Here is a 12,323-nt window from a genome sequence, read left to right on the forward strand (position 1 = left end):
AAAGATTTTATTGGTCACTCCCTAGTGGCGAAGCTAAAACCTCATGAAATGGAGGATGTAAAGAGATTGACCAAAGCATTTATCAAACCGAGACAAATTCTCAAAGGCTTCAAGGAAAAGGATAAGACGAACGTGTCTTCTCTAAGTACAATTTATAGCGCAAAAGCAAGTATTATAAGGGTGGAATGGGAAGGGAGGATCGTTATGCAAGAATTTGAGAAGATAGTTTGGGATTACAACTACACGCGTGCCATTAAAATAGGGCCGGACAACAAGCCCCTTCAAATATTCATTTCACATCCTTTGCTTTCACAATTAGCTCATACATGTTGTGGTGTTCTTATGATGGATTGCACCTACAAGACAAACATATACAATATGTCGTTGTTGAACATCGTGGGGCACACATCGGACAAGGTAACATTCACATTGGCTTGGTGTTTAATGGAAAACGAGAGGGACTATAATTATCATGCCGGTACAAGTGAATTTCTTCACAGAGATTGGGCCAAATATGCAATCATTACCGGCATGGTTGAACAACATGGTTCAGCGCCGGTACGTTATACCGGAATTGAATATATAGTTGCGTCCATGCCGGTATTTGTGAATTTCAACAAAAAAAAACGGCTAGTTTTTTTAAAAATAAGACCGTTGGAGATTCATTTCTATATAATACGCCCCCATTCCTTTGGAAAAATCTACACAAAACACCCACCAAATAACAAAAATCCTTCTCTCAAGAAAGCAAGCACCAAAAAATAGATCAACCAAGCACGGTTAAAGCTTCACAAGCGATGGGAGATTCATCATCAAGCTCTATTTGCAAAGTAAGTAGATTGAACATTACTAACAATATGTGGACAACTAAAATCTTCACTTAGTGACTGCATCTTTAGTTTTTCTTTTTTTAGCTTCCTTGGCTTTTGACCTATATCATAAGCACACGAAATGAATAGCAAATAACTCTTGCCGGTACACTGTTCCGGCAGTAAACATTAACTATCGACAATGCCGATAGTCATATGTAATTCTCCTGGATACCAAAAGATCACTACCGACACTCTCGAAATAAATTAATTGCATGCCGTAACTGGGTACCGGCATACAATGCAACCTAAAACCTATGCCGGTACTGGTGACAAATTCATAGGTGTTCCTGTAAGTTTTAAGTCCACTACCGGCATACCCGAATTATTATTAAGGAATGTCGTAACCTAAAACCGGCATAGTATTCAACCCAATTTCTATGTTGTTACATAACATTCATTTTCAGGAGACTCTGGGTTTGGAAACGGCATTGCATTCATGCTAACATCTAAGTCATAACTTAATACTGGCACTGTATTCATTCTAGATTGTATGTCGTAACCCAATACCGGCATTGTATTCATATATATTTTAGTGCCGGTACTCTCTGTAACTCAACTGTTTGAGTTAGGGTTCGCGATTCTAATCTAAACCCATTGTTATAAATCGATTTAAACACTCGTAAAGTAGTTTAAAATCACTTACCTTCTCACAGAAGCCATGTTTGCGAGAGGTTGGTTGTCCGAGTCCGCTGCTTCTTCTTCTTCTTGCTCTTGAGAAATATTAGCAAGTCTTTGTTTTAATTTATGTTTACCAATTGATTTTGAGTTCGATTGAGAATTTGATTTCTTTCGTGGAGGCATTGTTATGATTCGGGTAGGTTAATCGACGAAGAAATATTTGAATCGACGATTAATCGTCGATAAAGAACGGATGAAGAAGAAGATGGAAGATTTTTTTTTTTCAAAACCTAACCCTAAGAGTGTCGGTACTGATTCGTGGAGAATGGGGATAAATGAATTTGGTTTTTAGATTTTAAGTTTTAGGGGAAAGGGTAGTATAGTCTTTTCATAATGTTTTTTAATTAACCAAAGGGTATTTTAGTATTTTCCATACCCAAAAATTACCCCTTAACAGACACTACTGGTTGGGGGAAGTAATGCGTATCCCCCAATCACGCGTTCCTTTTTTTCTTTCTCTTAATAAAAATAAATAAATAAAAATATAAAACTGGAATATCTTTTGAACCACATGTCCAAAAATGATAAATTTTATATATTCGGAAAGCCCTCGGCTAGAGCTTTCCAACAAGTATCGTTGTTGATATGTTTCGGAGCTTTTAATTTTTACGTTATCCTTAGGCTAAAAAATAACTATAAAATGAACTACATACTAGTTCATTCTACAAAATGTGAGGTATAATGAATTACTATTACGAGTTCATTCTACCATATGAAATACTGTTAGGAGTTCATTCTACAATATGAACACCTATCACGAGTTCATTCTATAATATGGATTATCATTTACGAGTTCATTTTATAATATGAATTACCATAATGAACACCCATTACGAGTTCATTATACAATATGAACTACGTATGATACTTGATTATCATTACGAGTTCATTTTACAATATGAATTATCAATCCTACGATATGAACAACCATTATGAGTTCATTCGACAATAAGAACATCTATCACGAGTTCATTCTACAATGTGAACTATAATAATAAGCTACTATTGTGACTTCATTCTTAATAATGAAGTACTTTTATGAGTTCATTCTACAAAAACAAATTGCTAGCATATACGAGTTCATTCTAAGAAATGAGCTTCTAGAATTAGCATGAACTACCATGTTCTAAAATAGTGTTCATTCTTGGATATGAACTACTATTATACCGAAAAAATTAAAATTTCAAAACATAGTATAATAGGTACTCATCGTGTAGATCTCGACGAAGCCTTTCCGAATATATAAAACAGAACTAGTCATAAAAATCCAAGGTGACCAAACCTGTGGTACAAAAAAACCCGTTCAAGTATTGGGATTCATTAAAACTCCATCTTATACAAAATTGATACAAAAACCCCAAAATTTTAAACTTTGATACAAAAACTCCAAATTTCAAAATTGGTTTCATCAAATTATTTGCGGTTTTTGTGTTACTTTTGTTTTTTTGGGATTTTTGTGTTACTTTTTTTTGATGGGTTTTTTGTGGATGGATAGTGACACCTTTGGGGTTATAACTCGCGGACCGTATATAAAATTTATTAATTTTCGACTTATTTTTTGAGAGATATTTCATTTTTAAGTTTTTTTATTTATTAATGTTAAGAAGAGAGAGAAAATAAAAAGAGAGAGGAAAAAAAATCACGTGAAGAAAAGAAAAAATAAGAGAGAGAAAGGATATTTTAGATACTTTAATATTTTTGAATAAATAAGGACCAAATAGAACTCCCCTTTTGTTGGTGGACCAAATTAACTTGGGACCACATAAAATAGGACCAAATTAGCTAGGGGTAGTCTGCTTGGTCTCAAATGTACGAAGTTGGTATTAGATTTTGTATAGCGGCTTAATTACGAGAGTATTCAAAACTGGACTAGGTCCCGGGATTTTTCTGCATTTGCGATTTACTCGTTAAAAAAATCTTGATATGTCTTTTACTTTGATTCCGCATTATAATTTGTTATTATAATTAAGTAAAATACACAAGTACGTTAACTCTGTAATACTTGATAGTGATCATATAGAGTTTGATTATTTCCGAACCTATTTTCAAGTAACACACTTTGTTGTTATATTGTCTCAATCTTGTATCCATAGTCAATCACACAAGTTATCTTGTTGTCGTATTGTCTTAATCTCGTATCCCTAGACAATTACACGAAGTGTGAACTGAACTTTCGTATTGTCTCGACTTTTTCCATAGACGGATCATATTCGGTAGAGGACTTATAAATTGAAATAAAAAGATTGTGGTGTATCTGGGTATCCTCGTCTTTAAGTAGTGTCATATTTGGCTTTCCAGATAGCAAGATAATTATACTACAAAACTCTAACAATTCTACTACGTCATCTCCTATTATCATTAAACCATTCATTCAATCATACATGAAATCTGTTTCAACTAACACTTACATTGTTCATATCAAAATTTAAATGCATCCACACCCGTGTTACAAAATTACAATTGAGTAAAATATGTTTTAAGGATTCTTCTTCTTTATTGCATAAGCTATACTTTGTGTCGGTGTTTGGAAATATGGCAACAACTCGCATACCCATTGCTAATATTGAGTGCGCCGTTTTCTAAATGAACAATGTTGGTGTTAGTTTTAATTTCCATATCCTACTCCAATCAGTATTGTTATTATTACTATAATTTATGAATTGTAAAGTGACTTTACCGTAAATGTGCATATTATTGTCAAATTTCAGTGTGTTTTAACCTCTATATCATGCATATTCATGTAGATTTGCTTTATCATCTCAACTGTACTTTCATCGAGACTCACATTTAGTTCATCCATATCCTGTTCTTTGTTATCAGCAAAGGGATCTCCCATCTTTTTCATGTTTTCCACGTTAATTGGAGGTTTATGTAATAGAGCAATGTTCCTGGAATCCATTGATCATCACTTATGTCGATTTGCTTACCATTCAGAGGTTCCCAATTGCAGTTTTTCTTTATATGTTGTACTCAACTATGTATCAAACCAACTATCACCGAATTTTTGTCTTCTTTTTACGTGTAAAATATCATGTTTTTTTTTTTGTAGTATTTCGCTTTCAAGATTTTTTGCGAATCCTATTATTGGGGGTGCAGGGGGCTTAAATTACTAATTGGAACCAAAACTTTATAGGGGGAGACCAGATTTATGTAAAAGTTCAAAAATATCCTCAATTATTTTCACTTATTACCCTTCTACCCTTCCATTAACTAACTAATCTAATAAAAAAAAAACCGAAAAAATCATTAAAAGAAAAAAAAAAAACTGAAAATCATTAAAAGTGAAACCGTCCACGTCCACCCCTTCTTCTTTATTTCTTCCTCTTCTTCTTCTTCTTCTTCTTCTTCTTCTTCTTCTTCCATTCTTCGTTTTTCAATGATTAATCGTCGATTAAAAAAAAAATTGTCGTCGATTAAATTAATTGTATAAAACCATGAAACCTAAGGAAATGCTAGGTCAATCTTCGTCGAATGCACCTTCTCCTGAAGCAGAGAAACCAACTTCATCAAATGAAGATGAAACTGAAGATCAAGAAGAAGTGAATGAAGGAGATGCACCAGCTGCCGAGACTCCCGATATGACAACAATAAGGTATAAATTTAAAAACCCACACTTTATTTAAGATTTTTATTGATTATTCAGTTGGTTTCGAAAATTTTAGGTCTGAAAAAAACAGTTCTGAAAATGCTTACGGCTGGGAGTTCTTGTATTCCCAGCCGTAAATAGGTTTCATGGTTGGGATCTATTGTTTTCTCAGCTGTGTATATGTCTTACGGTTGGGATATCTAAAAACTCTCATCTGTATGTAAGTGTTACGGTTGGGATATATAAGAACTCCCAGCCGTAAAATAGTCGATGCATAAGAGATTAAGAAATCCTATCCGCAACAAGTTGTATACGGATAGGTTATTCCTAAACATATATTCTCCTGTGTTCGATTTTTTTTCCAGCGGTAGCGTTTACGTCTCGGTATTTCTATCCACAATTTTGTTTCCTAACCGTAATAGTTAGTTTCCTAGCCGATTTTGTATTACGGCTTGGTTTTTCCTAGCCGTATGTGTTACTGTGCTGAATATTAAACCAGCTGTATTTTCACGTATAGGTTTTCCTATCCGTAATAGGAGTAACCCAGCCGCAAATTATGTTTCTTAGACGTTATTTGGTTTACGTCTAGGTCGATTACTAAATATCCCATCCGTAATTGTTTTTGCGTCTGAGACTATCCATTTTTCCTAGTCGTTTTCAGTGTCACGGCTTGGTTATGTCAAAATTTCACAGTCGCTTTTACTTATCTACTTTTGATTTTTGGCCTTGTTTGTCTTTGAACATAGAAAAAGAAAAGAAGAAGAAAAGATCACAATAATTAACACCTTGTAGTGACCCGTCTCCGCAACCTCGTCACACAAAATCATTGGGTGAAAACGCAAGGAATGCAAGTGGATTTGTGACTGGTGGAGAAAGTGAAGGTGGGGGAGATGGAGTTGGAGCTGGAACTGCTTTAGGTAGTCAAGTTGTAGTTTCTACAGGTGGAGGAAGTGAAGTTGGAGTTGGTGGAGGAAGTGAAGTTGAAGTTGATGTTACTGGAGGAACTAAAGTTGGAGTTGCTGGAGGAAGTGAAGGTGTACTTGTTGTTACTGGAGGAACTGAAGTTGGCACATCTAGTGGTGCTACTATTGATAAAGGTAAATCTTTAGTTGAGGAGGACAAGAAGGAGGGAAAGAAGAAGTATCCGCCAAAAGAAAGTGCAAGACAAATCATTGATGCTATGGTGTTTTTCCCTCCCAAGAAGAATGGGATACCTTGGGATGGGCCAAAAGATAGATCTGTCTTGTTTGGTTACAAGTCATCATCGGCCGCTAGGGTCTGTGCCTCAAAGGGAATAAATCAAACTTAATATAAGTTATTTTCATTTTATTATGGATATTTAATTGTAACAACTTTATATTCTTTGTAGTTTCCTGATAAAGCGGTCCCCAAACTAAAGCACCAACAATGAAGGTTTTCGCTGTTGGAGAAAGAGCATCCAGATGTGGTAGCTTTGGTAAAAGCTTCGTGGTTATGGTATGGAATCGAGGCTTCGCAGAAGACATATAATGTTGTGACAGTTTATGGTTTTAGAGAAAGATTCTGGCCCGAAACCATGACTTTTCTACTCCCGTTCGGCGAGATGACTATGACTCCGGATGATGCAAAACAAATCACCGGTCTTGCTTTGGAAGGAAAGGTCATGTTTGAGGGTTTCAATAATTATATTCCTTTTGATCAGTTTTGTGGCTTGGCGAAATACTGTCTTGGGTGGGGCAAAAATGAAGCGGAAGAAGTGTTTGAGATAGGGTATTGAGCCGCGCCTAAAGCTAAAAGGGAATTTGGTCAACCGGGTGAACTTAGTGAAACGGTTAATATGGCAAGGAAGATTAATTTGGTTCGTCTGAGGGAGAAGTTTGAGGATTCTGACCGCAAGACTGCTAGTGGAGAGGTGGTGATGGACGCAGAAAGAGGTAGACATACGGCTATGGCTTACTTGTTGCAAGCTCTTGGGACTGTCTTTTTCCTCGATTTCTCAAGAAATAAGGTAAATGCTTGTTATTTGCAGTGGTTGAAGACTCTCAGTCTCGATCCGGAAACAAACGAGGTACATAGGTACTCGTGGGGCACCGCCTTCCTTGCTAGTGTGATGGACAGTCTTTGCTAAGATTCTAGGTGGAACAAAACATAAATTACGGGATGTATTGCTCATATCTTTTTGTTCTTTTTTCCGTAGTCATGGGCTTACGACCATTTTAAATGCTTGAGGCCTTTTCGGGATACAAAATGGCCTCTAGAAAAACCCACAGGAGGAAGATACCCCTTTGGAGGGACCCAACACAAGGCTAAAGAGACGGAAATGGTCGAAATGAGGAAAACTTTGGATGCTTTGAAAATCGATGACGTGTTTTTTGATCCATATTTGAAACTTGATGAGGATGGAGAAGATGAAGCTGATGACAGAGTATTTTCTGATGTGGCAACCTATGTGGGACCTTTGTTTCATTCAACTGGGTTCGTCATTTTAGATCCTCGTAGAACGCTCAGCCAAATCGGTATTGTCCAGAAAATTGTACCTGCAGACTCTCGTTTTACATTGAGCGTAGACAACTCCCAATTTAAGGACAAATATGTCAAATTGATCTATGAACCAGCATCGTTGATCGAGCATTGGAATGCTCGTTCCCAAGTAGTGAACCAAATGAGTAGAAGAGCGCTTGAAGCTTGTCATGAGACTTCTGAAGCGGATGCAAATTACATAGAATGGTGTCAAGAGTGGGCTCATCTTTATGTGGAAAATTTGGATCAAGAGGCGCAAAGACACTTCAAGAAGGCATAGAGAGAGAGAGAGAGTTCAAAATCAAGGACATCAATGAATGAAGAAGATGATTGGGAGAAGATGGTGGCACGTATACTACTAATTATGTTTGTATATGTTTTTTTTTTAATTATCTATGAATAATTAGAGTATGCATATTTGGTATGAAAAAATCGGTTGAACGAGTTAATTGGGTGGTCAAGGACATGACCCATATGATTAATTCGGGTGAGAAGTTAACGGTACCTGAACAAATATTACTCCGGAATCGAGTTAAAGGCATAATAGTCCCTGAGAAATGAGGTTTATATGCTTATGAAGAGGACCGACCAAGGAGAGATAAGAGGGATAGGTATCCTTCTTCTAGCGACGACTCGGGCACTCCCTCCGGTGAGCAAGTTCAATCAAAGCAAGCCAAAGGTGGTCGAGGTGAAAAAGGTGGCCATGGTCGAGGTGAAAAAGGTGGTCGTGCTGGAACAGGTGCTCGAGGTGGACGTGGTGGAGGTAAAAAGACTCCAATTCAAGGTGGCAGTGGAAGAGGTAAAAAATCTAGAGTTGTAGAACAAGTTGTGGAACATGAGAAAGATGACGATTTGGATGCGTTTATGCGCTCGTCTTTGGAGGAGAATCAAGTGAATGACTATTTACTCTCTTTTTATTATTTTTGTTAGAGCACTGCTCGGTCGAACTCGCAAGCATTGATATCTCAAGCTTGTTTGTCAATGTTAGTGATCAAAACTATAAGTCTTGATTTATGGTATACTTATAGTAATGTCTCGGACTAGGATAAATTGTGTAGTTGAGCATTAGACTTCACGGGGTTCATCAATTGAAGACGAAGAACTATTAAGGAAAGCTTGTGGAACTTCATCAACAAAAGGTATATGGAGACTAAAACTCATCTATCACTTGGAAAATCTATTTCTACTCTATCTCCTCACTGCACCAAATTCTGGGATTAGAAACAGAACAGAGCCATTACTAAAACGGGTTGTAATGGCTTTTGTCTGTTGCAAAAATGGGTGTTACATTTTTTTGTAACGGCAACGGAGCCTATAAAAATTTTGGTTGTAACGGCCTTAGTAACAGCTGTTAGCCATTACGAATTGACATGTGGTAACAGCTCAGGGCCCTTACGATTTTTTTTGCAACAAAGGAGTCGCACATGCTAGAGCCGTTACTACGTGGCACATTAGAAACGTGCTCTGTCCGTTACTACGTGGCAAGTTGAAATTGTTTCAAACCGTGACGAACTTTTTTGTAACAGCAAAAAGATTACCGCTAGTCAACATTGACCTGGTCAAAATCAGTCAATACGACCTTTTGACCTGATCAATATTAACCGGCAGTTCATTTTCAGCCGGAAATACGCCGGAATTCCAATAGCCTGCCTACCCTTTTCATTCAATCACATTCATTTAATTCATATAACTTTTCAATCAAAGATGGACATTCAATTCATCCAAGTACCAAAATTCTTGCAAGGAAGGTTTAGGTGTTGTCTAGGATAACTTTAACATATCTGCTGTGCACTAAAACTAAATCCTGAAGCAGGGACTACACAGCGTCTATCACCGGCAAGCCCTCCTCTCCTGGAGCAATAGAATGGATAAACCTCTTTCTTAACTGCTCAACCTGTATGAACAAAGAAGATGACTTAAAACACTTGGGTGATGCATATGGTAACAAGATGGAGCAACTATAGGACTACATTCCTGAAATGCACATGAAATTATGCGTTGTAACCTGCAACCCACATGTTTATCAGTACAAAGTCTGAAATCGCCAAAGCAAAAGGAGCACTTTGCTTCTCAAATGTTGTATCATCCTGAGTTTAACAAGCAAGATACAATCAGCAACAATACTTGTATGCAATGATCATAAATACTTGAAAAATTGAAACACAAATGTCATAAATCACCTACCCTCTTTATCTTCCATCAATGCCCTCCAACTCTATGGCAATCGTGCCAGGCTCAATACCTACACACTTCGCGACCCAAGCACAGTTCTAATTCCTCATCAAAGGCTGCCTTCTCGCCCTATAAATTTGAGTTTTGAACATGATTAAGAATCTACCTCAAAACCAGATATAACAACCAACGAAAAAGAAAAAGAAACAGTAAAAATTCATACCTCCTTTTGTTTTCCCCATGTTTCCTCTGTGAGCTTCTTTGCATAATCAGGATCATCGCAGACCAAGACGTTGTCGAACATAGTTCCTGATTTCACCTGGAAAATGTGTACATCTTGCTAAATTAGTACCTTTACATTCAAAGAACAACAATGTAAAGCATCAAACAGTAATTAAAACAACAATGTCGAACATAGTCTCTAACGGCCCCATGACGTTCCTGAATTTCTGCCAGGGAGTCCATTACCTGCAAACAGTGGGAATTCTATCTTAAAACTGCAAAGAATTTTCATTACACAAATACATAACAGAAGATAGGCAGAATTAAACAGACCTGGCCTCGCCCGTGTTCCTGAATAGCTTTCTGCAAGATTTGATCACTGTCTCCAGTCACGATCAATTGGTCAATTATCTGTAGGATATCCAACGACATCAAGCTATGTTAATACATACGAAATTGCAACAACTTAGAAGCACCAGATTATTAAGAGGAGAGGTGATAGTACCTGTTCGTCAGCCCTTGAACCCGTCACTGGAGTGGCGATTAAAGATACCAACACAAGATTATAGAGTCAGCACCATGGTGATGGTAAGTCGACTTGCTGAAACTAAAGAACTAAGACATACTTAAATCTAGCACTGAAGGGAATACAAACCTGTAAAGACCCTTCTCTCGACATCCTCTCGGTGCTCTCGGCTGATATGTTGCCTTAAGGTCTGCCAATTTTAGAGGGATTACAACAAATGAGATCTAAAGAAAACTGAAATCTAGGTGGGAAAAGGAAAATTTCAGCTATAAAGGTAATACCTGAAATTCAGCCATCTTATCCTTTAACTTCTTTTGAGCAGCTCTGCAATAAAATATATAAGTTACACAAATGAGTTTTCTGTTCTGAATTTTGTGCATCTTCTTAGTTATATGACTATACATATGACTTCTGATGTCAAAGAACGAGAACCTTGGAACATCAATCTCATTAACATGGTCAGAATTTAGACTGATAAGAAATGTACCAATTACATAGAAAAAAAAGCTATATATAGTTATGACAACAATTCAGCTTTCACTGACAAAGGGTAAACCTAAAATCCTTTGAAACCTAAAAAGATGTGGCATGACAAATCAAGAAAATGCAGAACAAACTAAAATCAAGAAGGGAAAAGTTACCGTTAGAAGGTCATTCATCTTTGGTGAGAGGGATGAATCAAAAGAGTCTAAAGATGATGAGAAAAAGTGGTTTCTACTTTCGACGATAAACTAGTTCCGGGTTTTTTTAAGTTTAGAATGAGAGGAGAGGAGAGAGCGCAGTAAAACAAATCGAATTAGATTTAATTGAAGAAGAAAGACTAAAATCGAAACTAAGATTGAACGAATCGTATTAAAATAACAAAGCTACTGATTTAAATAATGGTGAAGAACGTTGAACAATAACAATAATTCAAAAAAGGTCAAAAATGAATGGAGCTGAAAGATAAGAGGATTACCCGTTTAAGATCCAAAGGAGTTTTAAGAGAAAATTGGAGTTGGAACTGGGTACCAAACATTCACCCATTCACCACCAACACCAGCTCACAATTGAATCTGACTTCAACCCTTTTTCCCATTCTTCCTTCCTGCACTTTCACTAAACATTCATCTAGTCATTCATCTTCAACAGCAACCTTCAACCTGTTCAACCCATTTCAATCTTCTAATTTCTCTCCACTGTTCACACCAGCAGCACCACGAGAACCCTCATTTCAAATCCTCAACTTCATTTCACAATCCACAAAACCAAAAACCTCATCTGAATCAAACCCATCTTCAATTTCAGATCCATTCAAACCTCATCCGAATCTTCTCGTTCTTCGACTGAAACCCTAGATTTCTTCAGGACAGAAGAAGAATAAGGAAAAAGAAGAACAAGAATAAGAGAAATGAGATTCCCTTCGATCTTGTTTTTTTCAGGATTTTGAGTATCTGTATCTTCTCACTGTGTAGAGAGATCGAGAGAGAAGAAGAGGGACGAAGAGGCGGAGATAAACAGATAGAGAAAGAGATGAAAAAATATGGTGTAAGAATAAAATCTAGGGTTTTACTAATGAGATGCATCTCGAGACTAGAATGAAGGTTAGAGATATTACCTTAGAGCATCCACAGTGGGCGAGTATAACCAAAAATTTGGGATGAGATCGTAACACAGTGGGACGGAGTAAAGATCAAATCCCAACCAAAGATCAAATTCCAGACCAAATATGGTCGCGACCAAATCCCAAATTCTAATATAGTCGGGCGTAAATTTAAAGTACGCTTGT

The 12,323-nt window shown here is 36.9% G+C and overlaps 2 long non-coding RNA genes across 2 annotated transcripts; both read right to left on the reverse strand.

Moving 5' to 3' along the window:
• Nucleotides 1–9,400: 9,400 nt before the first annotated feature.
• On the reverse strand, nt 9,401–10,404 carry LOC113343002. The gene is made up of 5 exons (XR_003356977.1): nt 10,363–10,404; nt 10,031–10,275; nt 9,820–9,936; nt 9,652–9,722; nt 9,401–9,529 (listed from the first exon to the last, which is right to left on the reverse strand). It is a non-coding gene; the product is annotated as an uncharacterized LOC113343002 (long non-coding RNA).
• A 290-nt stretch (nt 10,405–10,694) lies between these two features.
• On the reverse strand, nt 10,695–11,907 carry LOC113343003. The gene is made up of 3 exons (XR_003356978.1): nt 11,514–11,907; nt 10,837–10,879; nt 10,695–10,745 (listed from the first exon to the last, which is right to left on the reverse strand). It is a non-coding gene; the product is annotated as an uncharacterized LOC113343003 (long non-coding RNA).
• Between the last annotated feature and the right edge of the window lie 416 nt (nt 11,908–12,323).

The sequence above is a fragment of the Papaver somniferum genome, unplaced genomic scaffold (genome assembly GCF_003573695.1).
Source record: "Papaver somniferum cultivar HN1 unplaced genomic scaffold, ASM357369v1 unplaced-scaffold_52, whole genome shotgun sequence".
NCBI classification, from domain to species: domain Eukaryota; kingdom Viridiplantae; phylum Streptophyta; class Magnoliopsida; order Ranunculales; family Papaveraceae; genus Papaver; species Papaver somniferum.